Consider the following 18,464-nt stretch of genomic DNA (forward strand, 5'->3'; position numbering starts at 1 on the left):
ACCAGTGAGCTGTCCATGTCTTTTAAAACAAGTCTCAACTGAAATCTCAGAACAATCACAGCAAAAGCCATGGAATAATGGAAGAATTAGATGTTTCCATCATAATTAAGACCAAGGCTCCATGATGGGCAGGAGAGAGCATTCAAGGATAAAAATCAAGTTTTCTACCTAGGTTAGACAGTAACTGAATTGGGATCTTAGAATTCCCAACTTTTATTTGGTGTAGTAATAAGATACAAAAAAGGCAGGGGCACCTTTTTTTCCTAAATGGAAACCTTCACCAAAAGAGGTTAGAAGACTTCAAGGCAAGTTCTTTCTCCAAAATGAGTAAATGACATCAGTTCTAATTCTTACTGAGGTTACAAAACCAACCATCAGAATATTATTAACTCATGTCTAAGAGGGAAATTGGGAGGTAGGGAAAGGTAAGGCCTCAGCAGAGAAAGCAAGTTTTAAGTAGGGAGACAGCCAGCTTCTGCCCTGAAGTTATTGCTAGGTTGTAACTGAGTTGCATATATGTAGACCTGTTTCACAGACGAATTGAGTAGCTGAATCCTTTGTTAATCTGGTAGGCACTGTAAACTGTAGTATTTACTGTCCAGCAGAAAGGTGAAAGATGATGTCTTTCCAGGGAAATCTCTTGATTCCCCCAGTTTCTACAAAGGCTGTAGCCAAGAATCAAATCATCCAGGCCTTGGTATAATGTCAAGGTAGATGATCCAGTGTTCAGCTGACAACCACTTTATAAAATTATTTCACTCCCCCAAAAAGGGATTAGTGGTTGATGGAGAGAAAGCATTAAGCATGTCTGTACCAATAAAGAGGTTCCCTTCGAAGTTTCCCACTGCTTTCCAAGGTCATGATTGGTTCTTCTAGTCTGAGAAATCTTGGCTGCAAGGGGTGGGGATGACTGCCAAGGCCTTTAGGTGTTTAAGGGTTTGCATAGCTCATCCAGTGGTAATGGGGGCACATACAGCTTTTCTGATAGTACATAGTATGTATGTTTGTGCTTGGCTAAGCTTCTTCAGCAAACTTAAGCTCTTCTAGTGGCGAAAAGACCCTAGGAGGGCTCAAAAACATCACCTACTCATTGCATGGCCCTTCCTAAAGGGCTTAGAGAATGCTTCTTCCTGACCCTCTATCAGTAGGCTGAGAAAGGAAATGGGAGTAGGGAGTCCCCACCAACCTGGGGAACTAAGACTTCTAGCTGTCTGCTCAAAGACTGAATCCAGCATCATTCAGTACCTTCTGATACCTCTTAGGTGCTGTGTCTTGCATACTCAGTCGCCAGGAACTTCATAAGAAGTCTGGCTAGAGAAGAGTGAGGCTCTCTGCCTAAGAGTCTGTGCCTTCAGTGAGACCATGTTTAAAACCTCTATGGGAAGGAGGGACCTCATGCTCAGGGGAAAGTGGTTTAAGGCTGTTTGTTGGGGAAGTCAAGCCAAGCAGAAAGCCATTACTTCCACCCAACGCTTTGCTTTTTCTCATAAGCTAAAATTAAGGATGGCACAAAGTCAGGCCCCAAGAAAAGAAGCAGAGATGATCCATGCACCATCTCTTGCACAGAGGCTGGAATTTCCCAGCAGTCTGAAAGCCAGATGCTTTGTTGACTGCCAAGGGCAGGTTAGGAGACTGATAGCTTCCAATCCCAGCACTTAAGGAAGCAACTCTTAACGACTTCAAGTTTTTTTCAGCAGCATTTGTGTTTCATTTCTCACCAGAAATGAGTTTACTGGTCCAAATTCTGTCCTAAGGAGGATCACTACTGGTCTCATAAGCTAACGCCTTTTTGGTCTGAAGAAGCACATGGATTTTAGGTAATGCAGCAACAGACTTTAGCAAAGGTTGGTTAAAGCACAGAAAGCTGGAGGGACCAGAAATGAATCCAGATGTGCTGGGGAAGAAGAGAGCCATTTCTACCAGGACTTCTGGTGGGTGAAACAGAGGCATGCAGCTCAGGGGGATGGGCAGGCTACAGGAAGAAGGGTGAAACTGTTTAGGTTCTCAAAGGAAGGGAGGAAGATATGGTCCAAATTCCAGAAAGTCCTCTCTTCATCAGTTACCATCATCAACCCAAGATCATTGAAACAGGGACTTGCCTGTGTGATCTGTATTAGTTCCCACTGGCCTCGGCCTCTGCCAGACACAAGGTGCACTTCTGAAGCAAGACAGGCATGCCCGGAGGTGACACAGCATCTTTGCTTGCCCTGGTCTTAGGAACACTGCAGATTTTCTTGTTAGCCTGCCCCTCTATAAGCTGGCTAACTGTGGGCCCAGACATCTCGAGCTATGTCACTGTAAAGCACTGAAGAAGCCAGTAGAAGCCCTCAGGATCAGAAGACATGCACGGCTCAGATCACGTACTGCCGGCAGATGGGACACTGGTTCATGCACTTGCCACACTTGGTACAGGTGACCATGTGGCTGCACTCCAGCAGAACACAGTCGATGGGCGAGTCCATGCAGATCCGACACAGGTTCTCCTCCAGGCTGGATGGCACTGCTCCCCTGCTCCCCTGTTTTGGTCTTCAGCACCACACACCAGCTGCTGGAGTCCCTTCTGACCCTTGTACAGCCACCTCACCCTCCATCAGCTCCCACTTCTCACAGCAGCCCTTGTAGTTGATGAAGTTGTGAGCCAGGATCTCTTTGAGATGCCACACAGTTAGACCTTCAACGTCCTCCGGTTGGTCAGGTCAGACAGAGAGGCCCTCCAGCCTCAGCTATCCTCTGAGTCGACGGTCTGCGTCCACCCTCAGTAGGTGCTCTGGCTGTGCTCTCCAGGTAGACGGGTTCCTCTTGGTCCTGAGACACATGGCCATTGGCCTTCCTGGCCATGCTTGTGTGCGCCCCACAGGCCTTGCAGCTTGGTTCTGAGACTGTGGGGGAAGGGAAGGAGCTGTACCCAGGGTTAGAATAAGCCTGCGACCTGGCTTCATGGGGCAGTGAGGCCGCCTCAGGCTGTCCATCCAGGCAGAACGAGTTGCAGCAGGTTGCCCAGATAAAATCGGGGAGGGGAGGAGGGGAGGGGAGGGGAGAGGCCGGATCCTGCCCGTGTACACCGCAGGCAGGGGAGCTGTGGGCTGTGCCCTGGTGGCATCTCGGGGCTGAGGGGCGGTCACAACATCCTCATGGCAGCCCCAGGAGTTTGCTGTACAACATCTTTATCCATTCCTCTGTCAATGGACATTTAGGTTGCTTCCATGTTCTGGCTATGGTAAATAGTGCTGCAGTGAACATTGCGGTGCATGTATCATTTCAAATTATGTTTTTCTCTGGAAAAAATCCCAGGAGTGGGATTACTGGGTCATATGGTAGTTCTATTTTTAGTTTTTTAAGGAACCTCCATAGTGTTCTCCATAGTGCCTGTACCAATTTACATTACATTCCGACCAACAGTGTAGGAGGTTTCCCTTCTCTCCACACCCTCTCCAGCACTTATTGTTTGTAGATTTTTTGATGATGGCCATTCTGACCGGTGTGAGGTGATATCTCATTGTAGTTTTGATTTGCATTTCTTTAATAACTAGCAATGTTGAGCATCTTTTCATGTGCTTTTTGGCCATCTGTATGTCATTCTTGGAGAAATGTCTATTTAGATCTTCCACCCATTTTTTAACTGGGTTGTTTGTGTTTTTATATTGAGCCGCATGGGTTGTTTGTATATTTTGGAAATTGGTCCCTTGTCTGTTGCATCATTTGCAAATATTTTCTCCCATTCTGAGGGTTGTCTTTTCGTTTTGTTTTTGGTTTCTTTTGCTGTGCAAAAGCTTTTAAGTTTAATTAGTATTTAAGTTTAATTGTTTATTTTTGTTTTCATTTTCATTACTGTAAGAGGTGGATCAAAGAAAATCTTGCTGCTATTTATGTCAGAGAGTGTTCTGCCTATGTTTTCCTCTAAGAGTTTTATAGTATCTAGCCTTACATTTAGGTCTTTAATCCATTTTGAGTTTATTTTTGTGTGTGGTGTTAGGGAGTGTTCTAATTTCATTCTCTTACATGTAGCTGTCCAGTTTTCCCAGCACCATGAACAAAAGAGACTTCCTTTTCTCCATTGTATATTCTTGCCTCCTTTGCCATAGATTAGGTGACCATAGGTGCGTGGGTTTATCTCTGTACTTTCTATCCTGTTCCTGTACTTCTGTTTTTGTGCCAGTACTCTACTTTTTGTTTGTTTTTTGTTTTGTGTTTGTTTTTGGCTGTGCCACGTGGCATGTGGGATCTTAGTTTCCCAACCAGGGATTGAACTGGTGCCCCCTTGCAGTGGAAGTGCAGAGTCCTAACCGCTGGACTGCCAGGGAATTCCCAGTACCATACTGTTTTGATTACTGTAGCTTTGTGTATAGTCTGATGTCAGGGAGCATGATTCCTCCAGCTCTGTTTTTCTTTCTCAAGATTGCTTTGGCTATTTGGGGTCTTTTGTGTTTCCATACAAATTTTAAACGTTTTGGTTATAATTCTGTGAAAAATGCCATTGGTAGTTTGATAGGGATTGCATTGAATCTGTAGATTGCTTTGGGTAGTGTATTCATTTTGACAATATTGATTCTTCCAATCCAAGGACATGGTATATCTCTCTATCTGTTTATGTCATCTTTGACTTCTTTCATCAGTGTCTTGTAGTTTTCTGAGTACAGATCTTTTGCCTCCTTAGATAGGTTTATTCCTAGGTATTTTATTCTTTTTGATGTGATGGTAAATGGGATTGTTTCCTTAATTTCTTTTTCTGATCTTTCATTGTTAGTGTATAGGAATGCAAGTGATTTCTGTGTATTAATTTTGTATCCTGCAACTTTACCAAATTCATTGATGAGCTCTAGTAGTTTTCTGGTAGCGTCTTTAGGATTTTCTATGTATAGTACCATGTGATCTGCAAAGAGTGACAGTTTTACTTCTTTCTTTCCAATTAGGATTCCTTTTATTTCTTCTTCTTCTCTGATTTCCATGGCTAGGACTTCCAAAATTATGTTGAATAAAAGTGGCAAGAGTGGACATCCTTGTCTTGTTCCTGATCTTAGAGGGAATGCTTTCAGCTTTTCACCATTGAGAATGATGTTTGCTGTGGGTTTGTCATATACGGCCTTTATTACGTTGAGGTAGGTTCCCTCCATGCCCACTTTCTCGAGAGTTTTTTTTAAAATATTTATTTATTTATTTTAGTTGTGCTGGGTCTTAGTTGCAGCATGAAGCCTTTTTAGTTGCGACATTCAGACTCTTAGTTTTGTCATGCATGCGGGACCTAGTTCCCTGACCAGGGATCAAACCTGGGCCCCCTGCATTGGGAATGCAGATTCTTACCCACTGGACCACCAGGGAAGTCCCATCTGGAGAGTTTTTATTATAAATGGGTGTTGAATTTTGTCAAAAGCTTTTTTTCTGCATCTATTGAGATTATCATGTGGTTTTTATTCTTCAGTTTGTTGATGTGGTGTATCACATTGATTGGTTTGCATATGAATGAAGAATCCTTGCAACCCTGTGATAAATCCCACTTGATCATGGTGTATGATCCTTTTAATGTGTTGTTGGATTTGGTTTGCTAGTATTTTATTGAGGATTTTTGCATCTATGTTCATCAGTGATATCGGCCTGTAATTTTCTTTTATTGTGGTATCTGTCTGGTTTTGGTATCAGGGTGATGGTGGCCTTGTAGAATGAGCTTGGGAGTGTTCCTTTCTCTGCAGTTTTTTGGAAGAGTTTCAGAAGGATAGGTGTTAACTCTCCTCTAAATGTTTGATAGAATTCACCTGTGAAGCCATCAGGTCCTGGACTTTTGGTTGTTTGGAGTTTTTTATCACATTTTCAATTTAGTACTTGTGATTGGTTCATATTTTTTCCTGGTTCACTTTTGGGAGATTGTACCTTTCTGAGAATTTGTCCATTTCTTCCAGGTTTTCTATTCTATTGGCGTACAGTTGCAAGTCTCTTTTGATCCTTTATATTTCTGCGGTGTCCATTGTAACTTCTCCATTTTCATTTGTAACGCTATGGATTTGAGTCCTCTCCCTTTTTTTCTTGTTGACTCTGGCTAAAGGTTTATCTATTTTGTTTATCTTCTCAAAGAACCAGCTTTTAGTTTCATTGATCTTTGCTATTGTTTTCTTTGTCTCTGTTTCATTTATTTCTGCTCTGATCTTTATGATTTTTTTCCTTCTACTAACTCTGGGTTTTGTTTGTTCTTCTTTCTCTAGTTGCTTTAGGTGTAAGGTTAGGTTTTTTATTTTCTTGTTTCCTGAGGTAAGATTGTATTCCTATAAACTTCCCTCTTAGGACTGCTTTTGCTGCATCCCATAGGTTTTGGATCACTGTGTTTTTATTTTGAGTGGAAGGTGCTGGGTCTTGGTTTTGGGTAAACTAGATACATTGAGATGCTTTCCCTGTGCACACCAGATAAAAGACTTTAGCAGAATTTCTCAGTTTGCTGGACTGACAAGAAGGGAAGAGGCCTCAGAGGCCTGGACCAGTGATGGAGCTCCGAGTCCAGAGGAGATTGGCCCCTGGTGACTCTGAGCTGTGGTCTGCAGACCCAGGGCAAAAGGCAGACAGGCCTGTCCCTGTGAGGCATGTGAGCAGTTCCCACAGAACTGGGATGGGATGACTGAGTGACAAAGGAGCCATCCTGGTGTTGGGGCAGCAGCAGTATCCCCTCCAAGAACCTGCAGCCAGATGCAGCCAGGAGTCACTCCAGGAGGAGGTGGGGACAGTGGAGCTGGGGGGTGGGGAGCTGCTGGGAGCCTGAGGGGAAGATGGGGCACAGAGACGGACTGGGAAATTGAAGGTGACTGAGACATGGGGGGCTCTGAGGGCTTGGCCAGCCCAGTGAGGCAAGGTTCCCCTCAGGGAAGGAAACAACCAGGCAGTTCTGACCCCTTCCCATTCCCCCAAACTGAGAGCAGGTGGTCCGGCTGGATGGGCAGCACCATTCTGAGGTTCAGTCTCCTGGAGTGAACAACATTAAAAAGGCAGGACATCCACTGGACCAGAACGGAGTAGGTGCTCATGACATATAAATAAAGGACACAGGGGCCCATGTACTGATGGTGCTGCCAGTATCTGTGCTGTGAATTAAAAAACGCTCAGGGTGGGACTTCCCTGGTGGTCCAGTGGGTAGGACTCCACACTCCCAATGTAGGAGGCCCGGGTTCAATCCCTGTTCGGGGAACTAGATCCTGCGTGCGTGCCACAACTAAGAGTTTGCATGCCTCAATGAAGATCCCACGTGCCGCAACTGAGACCCGGTGAAGCCAAAAAAAAAAAAAATCTTTAAAAGAATATAGTATATTAAAAAACTGCTCAGGGCTTCTCACTGTGGATGCCCAGAGTTGGGAGCCAAGTGTCTTCTCTGGGTAGTGGTATTTATGGAACATCAGTCCCTTGGCCTGAGCGTGAGCCACTGTGTCGACATGTGACCTTATGTGGGAGCCATAAAGTAAATGAGAAAGGAGGTGTTTTATGTGTGGGCAGCTTCCGACTGAAATGCTGCTTGGAGATCATGTGTCCTGTAAATGTCTTCAGGCTTCTCCAGGTAACTGTGACCTTAAAATATTTGGTTCAGATCCAAAGAAATGCACATTCCATGTTTTACCTCAGTGCTTTTAAAAGGAGACTGCCATATGACAGAAGTACTACTTTTCTTGGACAACCAAGTCAGTTTTCACAGAAACGCTGGAGCTTGCAGGAAGCTCTGACTTTCAGGAGCTCTAAAGCCAGCCTTCTTGTGCACATTACCCAGAGGGGGATCAGTCAGTGTTTAATCTTTACATTTGCTTCCAATTTCATAAACACTGATCACTGGGAGAACTGGTGCAGATACTAGGGAAGGTTTTTGCTGATTTTCCTATTTGCTTTAGTTTGTTTTGTAGAAAGTATGTCATAGTTAAAAAAAAAAAATGGTAGCACCGGGTGGTAGTATTTCTAGAAGCCTGGCAAATGCAAGTGTAAACCTTTCTTTACAAACCCTTATCCAACTCAAGTTTTACAGAGAATAAGTTCTAAGGAATATACCTTTGTTGTTAAAAAACCCCAAAACCCAGAAACACTAATTTAACCCCAAAAGAAACATGAGTCAGCAGAAAAATCATAGAATCAAATCTACAAATTTTCAGATATTGGGAGTAACAAGGCATATAAAATAAGTGTATTTAGTATATTTGAAGAAATAAAGTAAGGCATTTAAATAATAGTAAGAAGCAAGAGACTATAAAGACGATTAAGCAGGTCATAAACAGATCAAAGAGAACTTGTAGAAATAAAAATATATTCTTTTAAAAAAATCCATGGGTGTATTTTCTGAAGAATTGGGAAATATGATAAAAAGTAAGAGATGGGAGAAGGGAGAGAAGATTTAGTATAATAACATAGTTATCTAAGTGGAATTACAGAAGGAGAGAAAAGAACATGGGGCAGAGGAAAGAAATAATGCCTGAGAATTTTCCAGAATTGATGGAAGTTGTTACTTCTTAGGCTCAGGAAGCCCAGTGGGTCTGTAGCTGTACCTCATCACATCTTAATGAAAGTCCATAATCCCAAAGACACAGGGAAGATCTTGAAAGTAGGTAGAGAGAAAAATCTTAAAAAAAAAAAAAAAGGTTTATCAAAAGCAACAGTGGAAGCCAGAAGGGAAGTGAGTAATGCCTTCAATGTACTGAGAGAAAAATAACTATCAGCCTAGAATTGTATACCCAAAACTGTCATTCACGAATGAGGTGAAATAAGACATTTTCATCTGAGATAACTGTGATTCTCAGTAAGAAATATATATTTGGTCTTGTCCTTAATCCTGGCACAGAGCTCCTAAAATTCTTGGAATTTACTAAGTAATTAGAGTGATAGAGGTGTGTTAATATCTATAACAAGGTCCTGTCAACCACACCAGACTTTATGTTAATGAGGTGACTTTTAGAAAGCCTTGAAGGATGGGGCCTGGTTGCTAGAGGAATCAACCATGTGATTCGAGGGTTAGAACTTTCAATCCCACTCGCTGACCTCTGGGAAGGGGAGAGGGGCTGGAGCTTGAATCAGTCACCAAAGGCCAATGATTTAATCAATCATACCTTTATAATGAAGCCTCCATAAAACCCCAAAAAGATGGGGTTTGGAGAGTGTCCAGGTCAGTGAATACATGGAGATTTGGGGAGAGTGGCATGCCCAGAGAGGGCATGGAAGCTCCATGCCCCTTCCCACATACCTTGCCCTTTGCATCTCTTCCATTTGGCTGTTCCTGAGTTATATCCTTTAATAGCAAACCAGTAATCTACTAAGTAAAATGTTTCTCTGTATTCTGTGAGCCGCTCTAGCAAATTAATTGAACCCAAGGAGGGTTGTAAAAACCTATCTATAGCCAGTTGGTCAGAAGCACAGGTGATAACTTAGACTTGTGATTGCCGTCTGAAGTGGTGAGGGGGAAGTCTTGGGGGACTGAGCCCTTAACCTGTGGGCTCTGATGCTATCTCCAGGTACATAGTATCAGAATTGGGTTGAATTGTGGGATACCCAAATGGTATTGGAGATTTGCCTGGTGTGGGGAGAGAACATACACATCGGAATTGGGTGCAGAATTGTACAAACAAAAAGTTTAGAATTTAAATATTCTCAAGGATGACTTTAAGGCAGAAGGAAAGTCCCATAGAAGAAATCCCATAAGGGAAAATATGAAAGGCAAGATTAGAATGAATGTGCGTGGGGGGGGAAGGTAAATATGTGGATAAATCTAAAATGCTGAATCTGAAAGTTGATATTTATAATGCCTAATTTGGGAGTGAGTTTATGCTAATGAGGTGGCACAGGGTGGGCCCATAGATGGCCTTAGAATGGGACCAGTCACCATGAAGACCAAGTGATGAGAGGGTGGGAACTTTCAGTCACACCCCAACCTCCAGGGAGGGAGGGGGTCTGGAGATTGAGCTCCATAAAAACTCTGGAACAAGATTTGATAAACTTCCAGGCCAGTGAACACTCGGAGGTGCTGGAAGGGTGGTGCCTGGAGAGATCATGTGCGCTCCATGCATTGAAGCCCCATACCCTGCCCTACATATCTCTTCCATTCGGCTGTTTCTGAGTTATATCTGGAATGCAGGTCATAAACCAGTAAACCTAAGTAAAGTGTTTCCTGAGTTCTGAGTCACTCTAGCAAATTAATCGAATCTGAGGAGGGGGTCATGGGAACCCCTGAATTTGTAGCCAGCTTGGACAGAAGTGTTGATGGCCTGGGCGCCTCATGGCAATTGGCATTTGAAGTGGGGGCCATCTTGTGGGCTGAGTCCTTGAACCTGTGGGCTCTGACCACGAACTCAGGAACTTAGTCTCAGAATTGGGTTGAACTGTTGGACACCTGGTTGGAGTCAGAGAATTGGAGAGTTGGTTGTTGGAAAAGGCACCACATATTTGATGTCAGAGAAAAAAAACACAGAAATCTCTCTCATTAATTGGCAAATCAACAAAAGTCAGTAAAGACAAGATGATAATAACAGAATCAATGAGCTTGATCTAAAGCATCTATCAACCATTGCACTCAGTGATTGAAGAGTACACATTCCTATCAAAAACACATGGAACATGTCCTTGTTCTCAACCCTAAAGTTTCCACAACTTTCAAAGAATTGGTTTCATAGAGACCATATCCTTTGACCAAATTTTACCTAAAAAGATACCAATAAAAAGAACTAAAAATCCTTCATCACTTGAAAGTTAAGAAAGTCACATCTAAATACCTCATGGGTCAAAGAAAAAAGTCATCACAAATTATCAGCTACTTAGAAATGAAATGACAATGAAAATACAACAAAATTTTGTTGTGGGTTTATATTAGGGGTAACTTTATAGCTTTAGTCATTTTATTTAAAAAGACCAAAAGTTTAAACAGTTGTGCCTCTGACTTAAGAAGTTAGCAAAGTAACGACATAATAGACTCAAAGAAAGTAAATAATAAACAGAAATTAAAGAAGTAAAAAACTGAAAAGCAGAGGAGCAACAAAACCAAGTATTTTTAGTTAACAGGGCAATAGGAGTGGAAAGAGAATCCTGGGGGCTGCATGGGAGGCAGGGGGGCCAGGTCTGCACTCTCCTTTTGCCCAGCCTTTTCTGGAAAAAACCCCTTTCTTCCCACCGGACTGCTGTGTTTCCTTGCCATGTTCCCCTTTCCACCTGGTGTTGCAGGTAACTTGATCTTCCAGAAGCTCTCTTTAAAAATATATTTTTTAAAAATATATATTTACTTTGTCCCATTTCTTCTTCTTCCCATTTTCATTTCTTTCCACCTGGTGTTGCAGGTAACTTGATCTTCCAGAAGCTCTCTTTGAAAATATATATTTACTTTGTCCCATTTTCTTCCGGGTTTATCTCTGTGTTGCTTCTGTGTAGTTGATGTCTTTCTATGTTTAATATGTCAGTTTTGCGTCTGTATTTTTTTCGCCACATTTCATGAGCACTTATCCCTCTGTCATCACCATGGATGTTTTTTGTGGCTTCCAGTATTTGGATATCACTTGGTTCACTCAACTAGGCCACAGATGGACATTCAATATGTTTTCTTTGTGCTTTCTCTCTCTTTTTTAGATGATAATATTTTGATACACATCTTGCAGATAAGTCTTGTGGGATGATTTCCTCTTGACTTTGTATTTCAGATTTCATGGTTCACTATGGGCATGGGCAGGATGCTAACCCCCTAGTGGGTGGCACTCAGCCAGTTGTGCTGCGTTCTTTTCTTGGCACTGGTTCCAGGAGTATTTGTAAATAGATTTGAGAAAAATTATCAAGTTGGAAAGCTGAGACTGAGTTGGATGGAGACCCCATTGTAAGAGGCCAGTACCAAGAGCTTGTACCTGATGCCCCCAGCATATCTGAGTGGAGGCTGGCGGATGCTGATCCCTCCTCCCCGTTTATGTTTAGACATGCTTTCTCCAACATTTTATTTTGAAAATATCTAACACAGAAAGTGAGGGTTTTTAAAAACATATTTATTGGAGTATAATTGCTTTACAATGGTGTGTTAGTTTCTGCTGTATCACAAAGTGAACCAGCTATACGTATACACATAACACCATATCCCCTCCCTCTTGGGTCTCCCTCTCATCCTCCCTATCCGACCCCTCTAGGTGGTCACTAAGCACCGAGCTGATCTCCCTGTGCTATGTGGCTGCTTCCCACTAGCTATCTATTTTACGTTTGGTAGTGTATATATGTCCATGCCACTCTCTCACTTCGTCCCAGCTTACCCTTCCTCCTCCCCGTGTCCTTAAGTCCATTCTCTACATCTGCATCTTTATTCCTGTCCTGCCCCTAGGTTCTTCAGAACCTTTTTTTTTTAGATTCCATATATATGTGTTAGGATATGATATTTGTTTTTCTCTTTCTGACTTGCTTCACTCTGTATGACAGACTCTAGGTACATCCACCTCACTACAGATAACTCAGTTTTGTTTCTTTTTATGGCTGAGTAATATTCCATTGTATATATGTGCCACATCTTCTTTATCCATTTATCTGTCAATGGACACTTAGGTTGCTTCCATGTCCTGGCTATTGTAAATAGTGCTGCAATGAACATTGTGGTACATGACTCTTTTTGAATTATGGTTTTCTCAGGGTACATGGCCAGTAGTGGGCTTGCTGGGTCATATGGTAGTTCTATTTTTAGTTTTTTAAGGAACCTGCATACTGTTCTCCATAGTGGCTGTATCAATTTACATTCCCACCAGCAGTGCAAGAGGGTTCCCTTTTCTCCACACCCTCTCCAACATTTATTGTTTGTAGATATTCGATGATGGCCATTCTGACCAGTGTGAGGTGATACCTCACTGTAGTTTTGATTTGCATTTCTCTAATTATTAGTGATGTTGAGCATCCTTTCATGTGTTTGTTGGCCATCTGTATATCTTCTTTGGAGAAATGTCTATTTAGGTCTTCTGCCCATTTTTGGATTGGGTTGTTTTTTTGATATTGAGCTGCATGAGCTACTTGTATATTTTGGAGATTAATCCTTTGTCAGTTGCTTCATTTGCAAATATTTTCTCCCATTCTGAGGGTTGTCTTTTCATCTTGTTTATGGTTTCCTTTGCTGTGCAAAAGCGTTTAAGTTTCATTAGCTCCCATTTGTTTATTTTTGTTTTTATTTCCCTTTCTCTAGGAGGTGGGTCAAAAAGGATCTTGCTGCAACGTCTGTCATAGAGTGTTCTGCCTATGTTTTCCTCTAAGAGTTTTACAGTGCCTGGCCTTACATTTAGGTCTTTAATCCATTTTGAGTTTATTTTTGTGTATGGTATTAGGGAGTGTTCTAATTTCATTCTTTTACATGTACCTGTACAGTTTTCCCAGCACCAAGAAACTGAGAGTTTTGCAGTAAACACTCCTTGGACATGCCCAATTTGCAATGAGCTTCTGCTGTGCTTTTTCCTTTGGGTATCAATCCCCGACCCTAATCCTCTAGCCACCCCCCACCCCTTGGCCTTTCTTAATTTTTGATGCATTTCCAAGCAAGTGGCAGACGTCAGCCACACCCATCCCTAGCGCCTTCATCAACATCATTTATGGCTTTTTTTTTCCTCTTGGAGGTAAAATTAGCAGATGGTGAAATGCACGAATCCTGCTGTTTGATGAATTCTGAAAAATACATACAATTGTGGTAGCTCTCTCCTGCCCCTTCCTAGTCAGGCTGTATGCCCCAACCATCACAGATGGGCTGAACCTGCTCTAAAGCTTCATGTCAGTGGAATCACACGATGCTGCACATCCAAGGGAGGTTTTGTTCTCGGCACATTTTTGAGCCTCCCCCATGATGCATGTGTCCCTGGTGCAGTCCTTTTATTGCTGAATAGTGCTGGTTGAGTGGACGGACCAAAGTTAGCTTATCCATCTCCTATTGAGGTACCCCTGGGATATTTGCAGTTTGGGCTGTTATGGGGAAAGCAGCAGTGAGCATACAAACCATGACCAGACCATCTGTAAAAATAGAAATCTGACCTACAACCTTTGGCCACCAGCCCAAGAAACCAACCCACCATCTCCAGTAGCCAGCCTGTTATAGTCAGACTTGCAGGATGTCAGCCTGCTATCTCTAGCAACAGTCCAGGCAGCCAAACAACAACCCCTGCAATTAGCCATCAGCCCCAAACCACAGGACTTGATCAATAACTGATGCTTCCCTATCTTTTGTCCTGCTTCCAACTTGGAACCAACCAGAGCAAGCCAAATATGCTCCCTAACCCGTCCCACGGGACACCCCACTGCTCGTCAGCTGTTCCAGCTCCGCAGGCCCACAGCCTCTGTTGGCACACCAGGGCCTTCCCTTTTCCCACAGGGAAGCTCTGCCACCCCTGACTGCCTCTCACTCCCCTGCTGCAGCGAGCTCTGAGCAGATAGCCTCTGCCCATTCTCTGCTCCGGCCATCTCCATTCATTCCCACACTCGAACAAGCCCTTTGTGGACACAGGCTTTCAACTCGCCAAGTCAGCGCCTTGGGGTGGGCCTGTGGGCCACACATAGGAGGAAGCTGCCTGCATTCTCCCACAGTGACCAGTCCGTTTTACACTCCCACCAGCAGCTAGTCCATGCCAACATTTGGTGCTGTCAGTCTTTCTAATTCCATCTGGAGATTTGGTGTTTACATTTCAAACATCTTGGGCAGATGCCTGGCTGTGCTGAGGGGAAGCTGGGGGAGCATTCCACTCTTCAACCCTGGGGGGAGCCCCCTTGCACTCTCTGTGATCTGGGCACTTGGCCAACTCAGTGTCCTTGTCTTCAGTTTCTTTTCAAACGATGTTGATTCAGTTTGGTCACATTAGTGTTTGTGGGAAAAAGGAATTACTTCTGAATAAATTTTATTCAGAAATCTCTCAAGAAGTTCGTCAGGAAAAGGAATGACAGCAGGGACCCTGTTGATGAAAAATCTGGAGATTGCTGAGTTCTGATCTACATTTCACTCATTCGTTCCTCTATTCATTCAACAAATTATTGAGTGCCTACAAACCGTAAAAGTAAAATACAAAATATACTGGATTGCCGTAGCTCTGCGGTCAAGAATAAAGCAGAGAATGGGATGGGGTGTGTGCGGAGATGGGGTGAATTGGGGATGGGCTGTCTGTTGGTGGTGGGGATGGGTTCTGTGGTGGGGACAAGGCCGTTGGAGGGATGGGGCATGAGCAGGTATGGAGTGCATTGGGGGGACTGGGCTTGTTTGGGGTTGGGGTGGAGGTGGAGATGGAGCAGGGTTGGGGCAAGTAAGGGACAGGGTGGGTGCAGAGTCGGGATATGTTGGGGGGACAGAGCAAGTGGGGGGATGGAGTGTGTGTGGTGTCAGGGAGCATTGGGGGACAAGGAGAGGGTGGGGTTGGCGTGTATGCGGAGACTAGGTGCATTTGGGGGATAGGGCAAGGTCAGGGTGAACTGGAGGAATAGGGCATGTGTGAAGTCGGGGTGCATGCGGAGACTGGGTGCACTGGGGGGATGGGACAGGGTTGGGGTGCATGGGGGGGTGGAGTACATGGGGGTGCTGGGCACATGAGGGATAGAGGTTGGGGGGCATATGTACTGCGTGTGTTCAGACAGAGGACACAGCAAGGAAAGGCCTTGAGACTACTGCATGTCTGGAATATCCTTCAAATAGTTGAGTCCAATGCGTCTTGGGGCAGGATTACAGGAGGCCACATCGGGCAGAGCCCGCGAGGGGTTTGCACAGGGCCTGGCACTATCCTGGGGCAGAGCGGGGGTTGAGGGAGAGCCCCTGCCCCTGGGTGATGGGTGAGGGGGTGCCAGCAGAGTGGGCAGAACTGAGTTTATCTTAAAGCACACAGGGCTTGTAGGAATTGTGGGGTGCTGTGGTGGCTGTCCTCATGGGGGTAGGGTTCAGTAGGGGTGGGTGTGGGGTGGCCTGGAGGTCGTGGGCACAGAGGGGGTACCACCGAGAGGGTGCAGACCGACGCAGAAGAGCATCAGGGGACAGGGCTGCTCGCAGACACACCTGGCCCAGGGCCTTGATTGAGTTTGTGCCGCCTCTCCTGACCTGCTCCAGATACCCCATCACCTTGTGTTGGGCTGTTTTGTTTAATGGGTATTTTTACAGAGATCATTGCCATTGTAAGACATAATACAGAGAGGTGCCAGTACCCTTTACCCAGTTCCTCCCCATGGTAACTTTTAGCAAAAATGTGCTACAATATCACACCAGGATATTGACTCTGATACCATTCACTGGCCTTATTCAGATCTCACCGTTTTCTTTGTGCTCATTTGTGTCCATGTGTTGACTTCTGTCTCAACTAGAGTCAAGGTACAGAACACCTCTATCCCATATTAACCTGTCCCTAACCCCTGGCCACCACCAATCTGTCCTTCATTTCTAAAATTCTGTCATTTCAAAAACGTTATGTAAATGAAATCCTATAGTAACCTCTATGTGTTGACTTTTTCCACTCAGCATAACTCCCTGGAGATCTGTCCAGGTTGCTGCTGTGTCAGTAGTTGATTCCTTTTTGTGGCTCAGTCCAACTCCATGATATGAACTACCACAGTCTGTTCAACCATCCACCTGTTCAAGGACATTTGCGTTGTCTCCAGTTTGGAGTGATTACAAATAAAGCTGCTATAAACATTCATATACCGGTTTCATGTAAACTCAAGTTTTATTTCTCTGGGATAAATGCCCAGGAGAGCAATGGCTGGGTCATATGTTAGTTTCATGTTTAGTTTTATAAGGAACTGCCAACTTTTCCAGAGTGGCTGTATCACTTTACACTCCTACCAGTAGTGTACCAGAGATGCAGTTTCTCTGCATCCTTGTTGGCATTTGGGGTTTTCACTGTTTATAATTTTCTGATGGGCATGCAGAGGTATCTCACGATAGTTTTACTTTGAGTCTCCTTGATGGCTAATGGTGTTGAACCTCCTTTCATGTGCTTATTTGCCATCTATGTATCCTCTTTGGTGACATGTCTTTTCATGAATTTTGCCCCTTTTCTAATTGGGTTGTTTGATTTTTACTGTTGAGTATATATTTCGATACCAGTCCTTTGTCGATGTGGTGGATTCTCATTATTTGCTGGAGTTATATTCTATAACTTCCCTGCAAACACTGAATTAGTGACTATTGAACCACTGCTCCTGTGGAAAGAAGGGAGTTAGGTTCCCTCCAGCCTCTGGTTACATTTTTATCAACTGATCAACAGATACCTTTACTTGATATGTGTTTCTGTTTAAAGACACCTATATATGGCTGGTTCATTAACATTAAACTCACGGCCAACAGCACTATAACTTATACCTGAATGAAGCCCACCTAATGTATTGCCTCCATAAGGGCATGTCACAGCCTTCTTGTGCTCAGGAACACTAGATAACACTTCAGCTCTATGCTTGGGGGCCATTTTAAACAGTGAAATGCACAAAAAGTACAAACATTCAAAAAATGTGTAATAAATCAACTATGAAAAGGACATTTGTCTGAGAGCTGGGACACAAAGACAGAGTATGGCTTGTTCCACCTCAGCTGGGAACGTGAGCATTGGGAGAGTCGAGTTTTCACTGCTCTGGGCATGTCTGCAAGGACTGCGAAAGCACCTCGAGTATTGATTTTGGGGTCACAAATAAACTTAGGGAGTAGGCGAATTTGAAAATAGAAACACCAAGGGTAATGAGGATTGAATGTGGTTTGAAATACAGTTGTCCCTTGGTCCTGGGGGGCTTGATTCCAGGACCTCCTTGAATACCAAAATCCAAGGGTGCTCAAGTTCCTTATATGAAATGGTGTGGTATTTGTGTATAACCTATGCACATCCTCCTGTATACTTTATTAAAATTTTTTTCACTGAGGTATAGTTAATTTACAATATTATATTAGTTTCAGGTGTACAACATAGTGATTCAAAATTTCTGTAGATTATACTCCATTTAAAGTTATTATAAAATATTGGCTGTATTCCCTGTGCTGTACAACAGCGGTCCCCAACATTTTTGGCACCAGAGACTGGTTTCGTGGAAGACAATTTTTCCACGGACTGGGGTGGGGGGATGGGTTTGGGAAGATTCAAGTGCATTACATTTATTGTGCACTTTATTTCTATTATTATTACATTGTAATATATAATGAAATAATTATACAACTCACCATAATGCAGAATCAGCGGGAGCCCTGAGCTTGTTTTCACTTGCCACTCACTGATAGGTTTGGTTTTTTTTTGATGAAATTTTAAAAAAATTTAATTTACTTTTGGCTGTGTTTTGTCTGTGTTGCTGCACGCAGGCTTTCTCTAGTTGCGGTGAGTGGGGGCTACTCTTCATTGCAGTGCGCAGGCTTCTCATTGCAGTGGCTTCTCTTGTTGCAGAGCATGGGCTGTAGGCGCGCAGGCTTCAGTAGTTGCAGCACGTTGGCTCGGTAGTTTCAACACGCGGGCTCTATGGCGCGCGAGCTTCAGTAGTTGTGGAGTGCAGGCTCAGTAGTTGTGGTGCACGGGCCCAGTTGCTCCATGTGGGAT

At 43.7% G+C, this 18,464-nt stretch overlaps 1 protein-coding gene and 1 pseudogene across 3 annotated transcripts in view; one reads left to right on the forward strand and one right to left on the reverse strand.

Annotated features, from left to right (window-relative positions):
- IBA57 (iron-sulfur cluster assembly factor IBA57) overlaps nucleotides 1-18,464 on the forward strand; it is a 74,512-nt gene that overhangs the window by 13,170 nt on the left and 42,878 nt on the right. The gene's annotated exons all lie outside the window — the stretch shown is intronic.
- Nucleotides 2,334-2,838, reverse strand: LOC117311887 (E3 ubiquitin-protein ligase rififylin pseudogene; annotated as a pseudogene).

Source organism: Tursiops truncatus, chromosome 3 (genome assembly GCF_011762595.2).
Source record: "Tursiops truncatus isolate mTurTru1 chromosome 3, mTurTru1.mat.Y, whole genome shotgun sequence".
NCBI classification, from domain to species: Eukaryota; Metazoa; Chordata; class Mammalia; order Artiodactyla; family Delphinidae; genus Tursiops; species Tursiops truncatus.